At 35.5% G+C, this 13016-nt stretch overlaps 6 non-coding genes and 1 pseudogene across 6 annotated transcripts; all 7 read left to right on the forward strand.

The window, feature by feature from the left end:
• Positions 1–1606: 1606 nt before the first annotated feature.
• On the forward strand, positions 1607–1681 carry LOC128067095 (small nucleolar RNA SNORD113/SNORD114 family). Its single transcript, XR_008201307.1, has one exon. It is a non-coding gene; the product is annotated as a small nucleolar RNA SNORD113/SNORD114 family (small nucleolar RNA).
• A 415-nt stretch (positions 1682–2096) lies between these two features.
• LOC128067089 (small nucleolar RNA SNORD113/SNORD114 family) lies at positions 2097–2173 on the forward strand. The gene has a single exon (XR_008201301.1). It is a non-coding gene; the product is annotated as a small nucleolar RNA SNORD113/SNORD114 family (small nucleolar RNA).
• A 1098-nt stretch (positions 2174–3271) lies between these two features.
• Positions 3272–3349, forward strand: LOC128067096 (small nucleolar RNA SNORD113/SNORD114 family). The gene has a single exon (XR_008201308.1). It is a non-coding gene; the product is annotated as a small nucleolar RNA SNORD113/SNORD114 family (small nucleolar RNA).
• Positions 3350–8924: 5575 nt separating this feature from the next.
• Positions 8925–8998, forward strand: LOC128067097 (small nucleolar RNA SNORD113/SNORD114 family). The gene has a single exon (XR_008201309.1). It is a non-coding gene; the product is annotated as a small nucleolar RNA SNORD113/SNORD114 family (small nucleolar RNA).
• A 694-nt stretch (positions 8999–9692) lies between these two features.
• LOC128067123 (uncharacterized) lies at positions 9693–9773 on the forward strand (annotated as a pseudogene).
• A 666-nt stretch (positions 9774–10439) lies between these two features.
• Positions 10440–10512, forward strand: LOC128067103 (small nucleolar RNA SNORD113/SNORD114 family). The gene has a single exon (XR_008201314.1). It is a non-coding gene; the product is annotated as a small nucleolar RNA SNORD113/SNORD114 family (small nucleolar RNA).
• Positions 10513–12622: 2110 nt separating this feature from the next.
• On the forward strand, positions 12623–12694 carry LOC128067099 (small nucleolar RNA SNORD113/SNORD114 family). Its single transcript, XR_008201311.1, has one exon. It is a non-coding gene; the product is annotated as a small nucleolar RNA SNORD113/SNORD114 family (small nucleolar RNA).
• The last annotated feature ends 322 nt before the right edge of the window (positions 12695–13016 follow it).

Genomic DNA, 13016 nt, shown 5'->3' on the forward strand with positions numbered 1-13016 from the left:
AAGACGTAGAGTCTATTGCCTCTTTTTGAAATGATCCTATAGGCTGATTTTAGGATTCTAAAATGGACTGTTCTCTTAGATTATTTTCATGGATTTTGATTCTTCTTATAAGTGGATCAATTAATTAAGAAACAATGTATAAATATTAAAAAGTGAAGATTAATTGCATGAAGATATGTGGTAAGGCAATAAAAACCACTAAAATATATTGAGAATACTGAATTCCATTAAGCAAAATAAGTGGTTTGAGTGCCTTTTCTTCTTTGGCTCATGTTAATATAGATGTTCTTATTCTGGGTCCATAGCCAGTTCAATATTACTCATTTTTTTAAAAGGAAATTTGTAAGTATCATTCCAAATTAGTATATTAGTAATTGATAGACTAAATGTAAGGCAGAGTGCACACAATAATGGATTTAGTGTCTTGATTTTGTTATGTGTTTTGCTTTGTTCTTCTCAGAAACAGAATGCTGAACCTCGAAGTTCATGGTGGCGTCACTGTAGGAGCGTTAAGCCCACTGTGAGTAGTAATCAAAGCTTGTGCTTGGTTTGGGTGATGTGTTGAGGGTTTCCCTGTAATAATTTAAAATGTATTAAGTATAAGAAAAGAGACCAACTACGGTCCAGCAATTAAACTGGAAATGTATGAAACAGGATGGTGTTTAATCTGTTTTTACAATAGTGACTAATGGAAAAGCTATATTCAATTAGGCAATGATTCTAAAGAAGAATGATACTGAAGGCTCTTGCGCTTGTGTTTCTGTGATTCGTGTATATTTACTTAATTTCAATTAGTATATTGATGAATTAATGTATAAGGAATGTAGAGGAGAATGAGAGAAAGACGCCTAACTTCAGGTCAGTGTGGCATAAGAGTCACTCACATGCCACATGTTTGGAAGTCTGCAGGCCAACACACAAAAATCTCATCTGTTTCCTTTCTCATCAGTGAGCCTATGGATTGATGTTAGGAATATGTAATTATATTCTTCTTATAATTTTCAATTCATAGGTTTCTATATTATTAATATAATTGAATCCATAACAAAACTAATAAATGACATGGAAAAAAATAATGGTGATACTGATGCCTTGTCCACCCATGAATGTATGTGGTGAGGCTAGAAATAATATAAACTGAGAAAACTGATGCGTGTTGAGAAGTAAATGGACCAGTGATGTCACCCCCTTTTCTAAGGATCATGCAGACAATGACATTGATAAGTAGGACCCAGTTTGATAAGCCTGGGTCTGTCTCAAGTAGAGAATGTCAACTTTGTAATATTATAAATTTATATGTAGATCATATGTACATATGTTTAGAAGAGTTAATAGTTACCTGAGTAAATAAAAAAATGATGAAAACAAAGACTGAGGGAGAAAAGAAAGATTTCGATTTTTCATTATTTATTTTTCCTTGTGCCTCCCAGAATCAGTGCACTCAAGCGGATATATGCGTTTTCCATGGTTTCCTTTGTGTATTGAGAGCCGAGAGAAGAATGTGAGTAAAGGTTCAAGTTCTTGTATTTCATGAGGTTTTGTAAAATGTAATTCAAAGCACCGATCATGAAAAATGTGCATGAGAATGAAGCAACGGGCTCAGGTCTGGACCAGTGATGACTGTTGGTGGAGTATGAGTCACGGACGATGACCACTTCGTGTCTGAAACGCTGAGGTCCAGTCAAAGTCTGCTGCCTCTGTGCGCAGTGATCTTACGGAAAGATGTTAGAATCGTGTTTCTCAGGATCACATTATTATCTTTATATGTAAGCTTATATATAAGTATAAATTATGAAAAATAGTACTCGTAACTGAAGAAAACAAAGAACAATTCAGAGAAAGTCTTAGTTTTTTTTTGTCTTCTCTGCTCTGTACTCCTCAGAATGGACGCACACCAGTGGGTTTCAGTATCTTCTGTGGTCTTGGACTCTATAGACTGATGTGAGTAATACAGTAATTAAAATTTATGTCTTTGAGAACTTTTTTCTCACGTATCCACTGTATTATAAAAATGTGAAACATAATTAATATTGGTTAATTAATGAATCAATCAACAGACTTATGCCGATAAGAATGAGGAAATTGAGGCCTATACATGGACCAGTGATGATGACTGATGGCGTATGAGTCATGGATGGTGAATACTGTATGTGCCTGAAACTCTGAGGTCCAAAAAAAGTGAAAATGAAAGTCACTCAGTTGTGTCCAACTCTTTGCAACCCCATGAAATGTACAGTCCATAGAATTCTCCAGGCCAGAATACTGGTGTGTGTAGCCTTTCCCTTCTCTACGGGATCTTCCCAAACCAGGGATTGAACCCAGGTCTCCCATATTGCAGGCAGATTCTTTACCAGCTTAGCCACAAGGGAAGCCTGAGGTCCAATAAAAACGAAATATAATCTGTTGCTTCTATTTGGCATACTATTACAGACAAATATTAGGAAAGCAAAAGAATAATTTTCTTGGCTTGAGTTTATCAATTTTTCATCTTACTATGAAAAATTGCCCAAAGAAAAAATCAATGTACAAGTGTAAATAAATTACATTGAAGATGTTGGAGTATATTCACTCTTAATATATGTGGTGAGTCAATAAAAACTCTTAATATTGATTGATAATACTGAAGTTCATTAAGTTCAGGTCCTTGACCTCTGTGGCTAAGAATGATGCAGACAGTAAATGACAGTAATTGTTCTTATTCTTGGTCTGTGTCAAGCTTGACCTTGTTTTGTTTGTTAAGAATAAGTTAATAAATATGATCCCAATGTACTATATTCCTAAGCAACTATGTAAAAACTAAAATTAGTGCAGTGTCCTTCAATTTTGTTATCATCTGCTCTGATTTGTATTCCTCAGAATGGATGCAGCTGAATTTATTAAGCATTTGACTGTGAACAGGGCCTCTGCTGGTTTTCCTGTGTATAAATACATGTGGGTCATGTAAGTAGTTGTCAAATTCTTCTCTTGGATTGGGTGTTTGTTTATTCATTGTGATAATAAAAATAGCATTAAATGTATTCAAAGAAGAGTAGCCATGGTTTATAGATGAATACAGAAGTGACAGGAGATGTTCTGTTGCTTAATTGGTGTTGATATCAATGAAGATGATCAATGAAGGAAGTATATTCCATGTGGCAAATGACTGTATAGATAGATATTAAGGATCTTTTCCTTGAGTATTTGTGATTCACAGATATTTATTTTACTATTATTAGTGAACTGATGAATTGATCAGTAAATATATACAAGAATGAAGGATGAGTTCCTTACTTGGACCAATGATGAAGACTAGTGGAGTATGAGTCACATATACGATGAGTACTCACGTGTCTGAAACTCTGAGGTCCAACACGAAGAAATCTAGCCCAATCCCTCTGTTGATTCTACTGATTCTATTGACAGATGTCAGGAATATTTTCTATACAAAGACATTGTTCTTGGTCTTTGTGTTCATGAATTTTTACCAAATCTTACTCTAAAAGAATAAATGGCAGAATAAATAAACAAACGTTTAAGTAAAGATGAAGAGGCTGAAATACTGTTCATTAGAATGTATAGTCATGAAAAGAATACTAATATAAATTGAAGCCAATATTAGATGGATCAAGTGTATTATATCTTTATCCAAGGATGATGCAGACAATAAGTAATAGTTTCTACTCTGAATCTGGTACAACTTTGTTGCTTCATATGTTAAGTGAAAAATAAAGAAATATTACCATTAATCAGTAAATACATAAATGACTCTTTGATGGAAAAAGTGAATACATGGAGAGAATGTCTCCATTTTTTATCATCTTCTCTGCTTGGTACTATCCAGAATGGATCCTACAAGCTGATTTAAGCTTCTGCTCTGATTAAGATCATCATGTTGCCTCTCTCAGGAGGGTAACAAAGGTTAGTAAATGTTAAAGTTCTTGTCTTTGTTTATTTGTTTAAGGATTTCACAGTAATGTTAAAAAATAATAAATATAATGAAAACGGACTATGTCCAAATATAAAAATCATTTGAAACATTATATAAATTAATTGATAATGCAATATTATGTTGTTTAACAAAAATTGAAGTTCATTGATCAAAGAGATAAAGTCTACATGAGATAGGATTCTATATAGTATGTTTAGGATATTCAAATATCTTGTTCTGGGATTGTGGAATCATGTATTCATTATATCATTATCAATGAATTAATTTAATTTAGTTGATCAGAAGTAGAAATGAATGAAGGAAAGGAGACTCAAACATAGACCCGTGATGTCAACTGGTGGCAAATGAATTATAGGCAATGAATACTATGTGTCTGTTACTCCCAACACAAAAGATAATTAGTTGAATCTCTCTTTTGGAAATGATCTGGTAGATGGATGTTAGAAATATATCAAGAATCACATTCTTATTTTGACATCCTCGAGTAAGATTTATTATTACTAATGGAGTGACGGTAGAATAAAATAGAAGTAGGTAGATAAAGAGGAATGCCCAACTCATCTGCCAATACAGGAGACATAGAGACACCGTTTTGATCCCTTGCTCAGGAAGATCTCCTGGAGGAGGGCACTCCAGTACTCTTGCCAGGAGAATCCCCGGACAGAGTCATCTGGTGGGGGATGATCCATAGGATTGCAAAGAGCTATAAAGAGTTGGACACAAATGAAGTGACTTGGCATGCACCCACACTATTGGCATTTTTCATTTTATTTAAAAACATGAATAGTTTGTGAAATTACTTCATGAATTAAAGAATGGACAGATGAAAATTAAAATTCCTAATAAGTAGCTACCAACAAATAAAGTTAAGGAAGACCAGATATGGATATATGCTGAAGATATGCAGTGTGGCAAGTTTTATGAAGTCATTGAATTCAGTATAATTTTCTAAAAGTTTGAGGCTTTTACATTCTCTTTCACAGCTACTTATTATTCCAGATTAGGTTTGCACCACAGTTTACAAACATTCCTCTGTTGAGAAGATCTAAGCTATTAATTTAGTGAAGCAACCTGCAGGAAAATGTAAGATATTTACAGTGCTTGAATGTGGAGTGGATAGTGAGTCTGTGATGATTCTTTTTTACATCTTTAAAGAAGGTAGAATTTAAATGAGAACGAGTCAAGCAGGAACCCATGATGTGAATGGAGTGCATTCTGAATGTGTCTTGTGATTAATTCATTTCTGCATCATTGAAGTTCATTTCAAAAGGAGATTTGATATTATTATCCGTGGGAATAAGTCTTTAGTTAGATTTCTAGTAATTTTCAAGAATCTAATTCTGGGGTTTAGATAGATCCTGGGGACTTGTTACAGTAGTATACAGGAATAAATTAAAGAATCAATAGGTAGATGGATTGATAGAAATTTTTGTTCATCTAGTTCTGAAGTGCAGCGTTATGTTAAGAAACCAGTAGATCAAAGGTATTTCCTCGCTGGTTCAGTAAATGTACAGCAGGGTTCTCACACTTGATCAGAATCACCCAAAGGGCTTGTTAGATGACAGGTTGCTGGTCCCAGAGTCAGCATTTCTGACTCAATACAATTACTGTGGGTTCCACTTATCTGTCTTCCTAATATGTTCCCACGTTCTGCTAATGCTGCCTATCAGGAAGCAATGTTTCTAGAGCATCACTGATAAAGTCAAATATATGTCATAATAATTAGTGTTCTTGCTGTGTGTCAGTGCTGAGTTTCAGGTTGCATATTTTTCAAGAAATAACAAATTTAGTAATTAATAAATATCTAAATATTTAATGGAGAAGGGGGGCTCTCCAGTTGGCTCAGATGGTAAAGAATCCACCCACAGGAGACACAGGGGATGCGGATTCGATCCCTGAGTTGGGAAGATCCCCTGGAGCAGGAAATGGCAACCACTCCAGTATTTTTGCCTGGAAAATCCCATGGACAGAGGTGCCTGGTGGGCCACTGTCAGTGGGGTTGCAAAGAGTCAGATATAACTGAGCATGCATGCACATGGAGAAAATGTCTCATTCTTTTAATATTATCTTTACAGACCACTAAATGGGTGCAGCTGAACTGAAAAGACCAAGGTCTCTGGGCTGCCAGTATGTTTAAGAAATGAGTATATGACTACATAGATGAACAAAATCTATCAAGGACAGATCTGTATGAATGATGAGAAATGAAAATTTATGATTAATTTGATTATGATTAATTGGATCACTTTGGATGATTTTAAAAACAGTTTGAGTCCCAGTCATCCAGTTTTACAGCTCTTTAAATTTTTGTTTTAGGTTTTCCCTAAACATTCCTTAGTTGATAGCAATATAAGCTATTTGCATCATGAGGAAGAGCACATTGGAGATGTAAGTATAATACTAGTCAGTAGTTTAGTTCTGAAAAAATATTTAGTTCTGATTGGGTTCATGGGCTTCCTCGGTAGCTTAGCGGTAACGAATCTCTCTGCTATGCAGGAGACGTGGGTTCAATCCCTGGGTACGGAAGATCCCCTGGAAGAGGGCATGGCAGCCCACTCCAGTATTCTTGCCTGGAGAATCCCATGGGCAGAGGAGCCTGGCGGGTTACAGTCCATAGGGTCACAAAGAGTCAGATGTGCACAATGCGTTCACATTATGAGAAAAAGGCCTACCATGGACCAATGATGGGAATGGAATGCATTTTGAAATATTTTTTTATGATCAAAACATCTACAAACTACTGAGGTCCATGACAAAAAAATTATGTTTACATCTGTGGAAAGGGATAGATTTCAGTAATGTTCAAGGATTATATTCTCAGTCTTTGGTGGTGCATGAATTTTGATTTTATTATCTTAAATAATTTAGTGGAAGAATAAACAAATATGTCAGTGTATAAAATGAAAATGGTGAAGCATATCCGAGTATGAAAATATGTGGTGAGGCATGACTTACTATTAATATAACTTAGACCCTCATTAAGGAGGTTCTCATTAAGCAGTAAACAGATGAGGAGGTGACACTTTGGGGAAGAATGCTAGCGGCAGGGAAACAAATTAGTCTGTTCTTGCTTTGAGTCTGCGGAGAAGGCAATGGCAGCCCACTCCAGCACTCTTGCCTGGAAAATCCCATGGACGGAGGCACCTGGTGGGCTGCAGTCTGTGGGGTCGCTAAGAGTCAGACACGACTGAGTGCCTTCACTTTCACTTTTCACTTTCACGCATTGGAGAAGGAAATGGCAACCCACTCCAGTGTTCTTGCCTGGAGAATCCCAGGGACGGGGGAGCCTGGTGGGCTGCCGTCTGTGGGGTCGCACAGAGTCGGACACAACTGAAGTGACTTAGCAGCAGCTTTGAGTCTGAGTCTGAGTTCAAGTAGTTTGTTTACTTTAGAAAAAAAGAAATAAATCACTATAAAATAATAAATACACAAGTGACTGAGAAAATGCCATGAGAAAAGCAGGTGTTAATGGGATGAATGTCTCAAGGTTTTATCTGCATTGCTTATACTCAGAATGAACTGAACTGATAAGGTAAGCCTCCTGCCATGGCAGTGAATTCCATATTAGGAGCAAAGGGACAAATGTGAGTAATAGGCCAACCTCTCATCCTGGTGGGGGTGTCTTGTTTAAGAATATTCACTGTTTTGTTTAAAACATGCATTAAGTATAATCTAAGAAGTTTGCTGTGGCCCATTATGCAATTCATATGTCACACATGGTCCTTAATGAGTAGGTGCACACCTAGACTGAGAATTGCTGAGGGAAATTATTGTATGTACAGATGTTAAGGATGCTTGAGGCTCTTGTGCTTGAGGTTTTGTGCTTCATGTACATTTTTTTATTAATATTAGTCAATTAAAAATTAAAAATCAACAAGTGTGCAAATAAATGAGGAGAAAGAGGGCAAATTGTGGACCAACAAAGGACAGCTGGTAGGGTATGAATTCATCAGGGGTGATGGATGGCCTGTGTCTGGCACTGAGTTGTACTATACAGAAAGGGACCTGGTCTATTGTCCCTGCTGGATGTGATCCTGAGGCAGGCTAGGAGTGCTAGTCCTAGAATTTAGCCCTGGACAAAGTTCTTGGACCTTAGTGGTTCATGAATTTTGGTGGCATCATTACTACAAAAAAAATCAATAACAAATCTATTCAATTACTGGAGTAAATAAAGATCACGAGGGTTAAGTGTTGTTCAATTATGGGAGATGAGACAAGCAATACTGTTAATTTAATTTGGAAGTATGAGTATTTTTTAAGAAATAATTGGATCAAGGGTATTACCTCTTTAGCTAACTATCTCATGCATAGGCAGAGATAATATATAGTCACTGATAATGCTCTGTGTCAGTAGTGAGTTAAGAGCTGTTCTTTTTTTAGGACATGAGACAGAATTATTAACATCAATTAGTATATATTTAAATGACTAGGAAAATATACTGTGGAAGCAGTGATCAATGGACGTAAGGCCTGAATTATTTTATCATCTGCTATGCTTTGTACTCCTCAGGATGGGTTCTCAATGCTGTTCAAGTTCTACCATGATTCCTGTGATCAAAAAATGTATGGCTGCATCTATCTATGTGTAGGAACCAGTGTAAGTAATAGTTAAATTTCTTACTGACGTAGCTAATTGTATTCACTATAAAGACTTGGAACTTGCCTGGCAGTCTAGTGGTTTTGATTCCATCCTTCCGCTGCAAGGGACGTGGACTCAATCCCTTTTCAGGGAACTATGATCCCACATGCTATGCAGCCAAAAAAAAAAAATCTATGAAATATAATGATGGAAGGCCAATGATAGCCTCACAATGAAGGTGGTGTTGGTATGAAGCATGATGTTGATTAATTGGTATATTAAACACTGAGTCTGTTAGGAGACATATGTTAGGAATTTTCCAGAAACTACTTAGGTCTTTGTGATTTACACAAATTAATTTTGTTATTATTTGCGAATGATTGTATTAAACAAAAAATGAAGACTACAGGTTAAATCTGGACCAATGATGATGACTGGCGCATATGAGTCATGTATAGTGAATACTACGTGTCAGGAGCTCTGAGGTCTAACACAGAAAGAGTCTGGTAGGAAATGTTGCTTTAGACATTTCTCATGTATATGCAAGGATCTGGTTTTCGACGTGTGGTCAGAGATTTAAAAAATATTTTTGTAACAGAATCAATAGGAGAATATAGTTAATATCTGATTGATTAAGAGAAAAATAATAAATATTACTATAAATTAACAAATACCTAAGTTACTATGTATATGAATGGTAGAAAGTATGGATTAATGGTGAGAGTGTCTCGATCTGTTTTTAATCACCTTGTATACTTGGTACTCTTCGGAACAGATACTGGAGTGGACTTCAGCTTCTGCTACAATGAAGATTATCATAGTGTCTCTGTCAGGAAAGAGACCAAGGTGGGTCACGATCAAAAATCTTGTCTTGGTTTGAGTCTTCATTTAAAGGCGTGATTGGTATTATTAAAAATTCTTAAATTAAAAAGTTAGCTATTATCAATAATAAATACCTATGAAACTTGTTGATGAATTGATAGCATGTAACATTAAGATTGAATAACAAAAGAGATATGGTCCATGTGGGATGTGATTGTATAGACAAACTGTAGAATCTTCCTCTTGGCTTTTTCATAAGGAATTATTTTTTCCTTATTATGAAAATTAATAATTCAATAATTAATAATTTGATCAATACACATACAGACATCCATGAAGAAAACGAGACCCGAACAGTAGACACGGACCACATAACAGTCGTCATGACTGGTGGCATATGAATTGTAGATGATGAAAAGAAGTGTCTGAAGCACTGAGATCCAACACCCAAAATAACGTGTTCAAACTTTAATTTGGAAAGGATTTTATAGACAACTGTCAGAAAGACACAAACACCATGTTCTTAGGTTTATAGATTTAGGTTTATTGTGAATGGATCATAGATAGAATCATTAGAGAAGGAAGAAGGAGAAAATGAAGTAGTATTCAACCATGAGGTGAGGCAAAATATATTACTAATAAATTTTGAAAACACTGAAGCCCATTGAGGAATAAATGGTTCAAGTATGTTACTTCTTTGGCTAAGGATCATGTAGACATGGCTAATTAAGAGTCAGTTCTATTCTGGATCAGTTCCAAGGTTGAGTTTGTTCTCTTTGTTAATAGAAAAAATGTGTATGTGTAATGGAAAATTAATAGATACCAAAAAATGGAGTAAGTGATGTGGAAGGGAAGGATCAATGAAGATAAGATCCTAATCTCTTTTTTTTATAAACTAGTGTGCTCTGTACTCCACAGACTGGACATACTTGAGATGATTTAACCATCTTCCGTGATCCCAAGCCCTTTGGTTGCCTCTGTAAAAGTATGGAGGCCAGTGTAAGTAATAGTAAACGTTCTTTTGTTAATTTGAGTATTTACTTAGGAGTATTTACCGTATGATTAGGGTGAATTAATGAATGAATAAACAAAGAGAAATTGTGCCAATCCTGGACCAATGATGATGACTGGTGGTTTGAATCACAGATGATAAATAATGTGTGCCTGAAACTCTGAGGTTCGGGAGAAGGAAATCCAATACGTTATCTCTGCTTGTAAAGATCCCATAGATAGAAATCAGGAATATACAGGGATCTTATTTTTTTCTTTGTTCATTCATGCGTTTTCACTTTATTGTTCTAATCGGAGAAATGAAACAGTCTATAAATATGTACATAAAGCTGGATGAGTATATCCTTATTCAATTGAAAAACTGTGTGTTCATGCAAGAAATACTGTTAATAAATTTGAAAAGAAGTCCAAAGGGAAGCAGACAGTGCCTGACTGTTAAGTTTTCGGGTAAGAATAATAGACAATAGTCGTAGTCACTGCTTATTTTCTTGTTAGGGACAAGTTTTAAGTTTCATTTTCTTAAGAGAAAATGAAATAATTTAGAGCATTCTAAATTAATGATTGGCTAAATCACTAAAAATGAAGTGCAAAAGCAAGGATCAGTGATTAGTTCTCAGTTGTGTGTCATTTGCTCTCCCATGTACTCCTCAGAATGGCTGCCCTTGAGCTGACTTAAGCATCTTTCCTGGTCTGGAGGCCTGTGGTTGCATCTGTGTGTTAGGACAGTGGAGAACAATGTGAGTACTAGTCAATGTACTTGTCTTGGATTAAGCCATATTTTTAAAAGATATTATTAAAAATTAAATATCATAAAAAATTCCAAAAATCTGATGTCAAATACCATCGATACAAAGCAATATGACAATTAATTCATATATGAAGCACTGAGATCAGTTAATGAAAGAGTTGGTTGTCAGCGGAAATGATTGTTTAGATGGATGTCAAAGATATTCGAGGGTCTTACTCATGATTTATTTGTGTAACTTATGCTCACTTAAATAATAATGAATTAGTAAATGTAGATGTTAGTAGGGAAAAGAGCCCCTCCTGGACCATATGACTGGAAGCATGGGAGTCTCTGGTAAATACTGTGTATCTGTAACTCTGATTCCTCACAAAGCAAAATCTAGTCAATCTTTGATTTTTTTAAATGACCGCAGAGATGGATGTTAGGAAAGTACCAACATCTTATTTCATTTTGGAGTTTACAAATTTAGATATATTTAGATTATATATTCAGAGAAGGCAATGGCACTCCACTCCAGTACTCTTGCCTGGAAAATCCCATGGACAGAGGAGCCTGGTGGGCTGCAATCCATGGGGCACGACTGAGCGGCTTCACTTTCACTTTTCATTTTCATGCATTGGAGAAGGAAATGGCAACCCACTCCAGTGTTCTTGGCTTGGAGAATCCCAGGGACGGGGAGCCTGGTGGGCTGCCGTCTATGGGGTCGCACAAAGTCGGACACGACTGAAGCGACTTAGCAGCAGCAGCAGCAGATTATATATTTAGATATATCAATGATAATCAATAAGCAAACCATTAAAAATGTAAATGAAGACAGGGAAGCGCTGTCCACTAGGAACATATGTGGTGAGGTAAGAAATATTATTAATAAAATTGAAAACATTCATGCCCGTTAAGCTAAGCATTTTGCCTTCTTACTGAAGAGGTCATAAAGACACTGATATGTAAGAGTCAACATTATTGTTCTGGGTCAGTTTCAAGTTTAAGTGTTTCTTTTGTTAAGAGAAAAGAATGCTACATTATGAAAAATTAATAAATGCCTAAATGAGTAAATGAAAGGTGGAAGACAAGGATCAGTGGCGATAAGGTTTCCATTTTGTCATGTTCTCTGCTCTGTACTCCTTAGAGTGGGTACTCCTAAGCTGGTAAAAGCATTCTTCCACAGTCATGAGATCCCTGGTTGTATTCATGTGTTAGGAATGTGGAGGCCATATGAGTAATAGAGAAATTTTGGTTTTAGTTTCAATGTTTTGTTTAAAGGTACTGACTTTATTATTGTGAACTGTGACATACAATCAATCAATGAAATCCAAATAGCCCAGTGTGAAATATGGGATTAATATGAAGCATTATATGATTAATTCATATAGTGAAAACAGAATAATTAAAGAAATATTGACATGAAAGTGGTTTTATATATGAGATTTCTAAGCTTTTTGGTGGTTCTAATAATACCATTTAAAAATTATTATTACTGAATTATGAATTGAGCAATTAATAATATAGAAATAATGAATTAAAAGAGGTATGACATTGAATCAATGATAACTACTGGTGGGGTATGAGTTGTGTCTGATAAATACAAATCTAGAACTCTGAGGTCTAATGCAAAACAAATGTTTTTTTTTCTTTTACATTTTCATTCTTAATTATAATTGAACCAATGAAAGAATCACCAAATAAATATGTCAATCAATGAAGAGAAAGTCTCAGTATTTTTGTCACATTCTCTATTTAACACTTTTCAGAATCAAAGTTCAAGCCTTTATTGTGATCAAAGTTATCATTTTCATGTTGCTATGGGACAGAGACGCAGGGAAGTAATGGCCAAGGTTTCCATCCTGGTTTGGGAAATTGGCTGAAGTGTTTTCATTGTAATAAGTTCAATCAAGGACTTCCTTGGTGGCCCACTAGTTAGTCAAGTTCAC

Source organism: Budorcas taxicolor, chromosome 21, assembly GCF_023091745.1.
Source record: "Budorcas taxicolor isolate Tak-1 chromosome 21, Takin1.1, whole genome shotgun sequence".
Lineage (NCBI taxonomy): Eukaryota > Metazoa > Chordata > Mammalia > Artiodactyla > Bovidae > Budorcas > Budorcas taxicolor.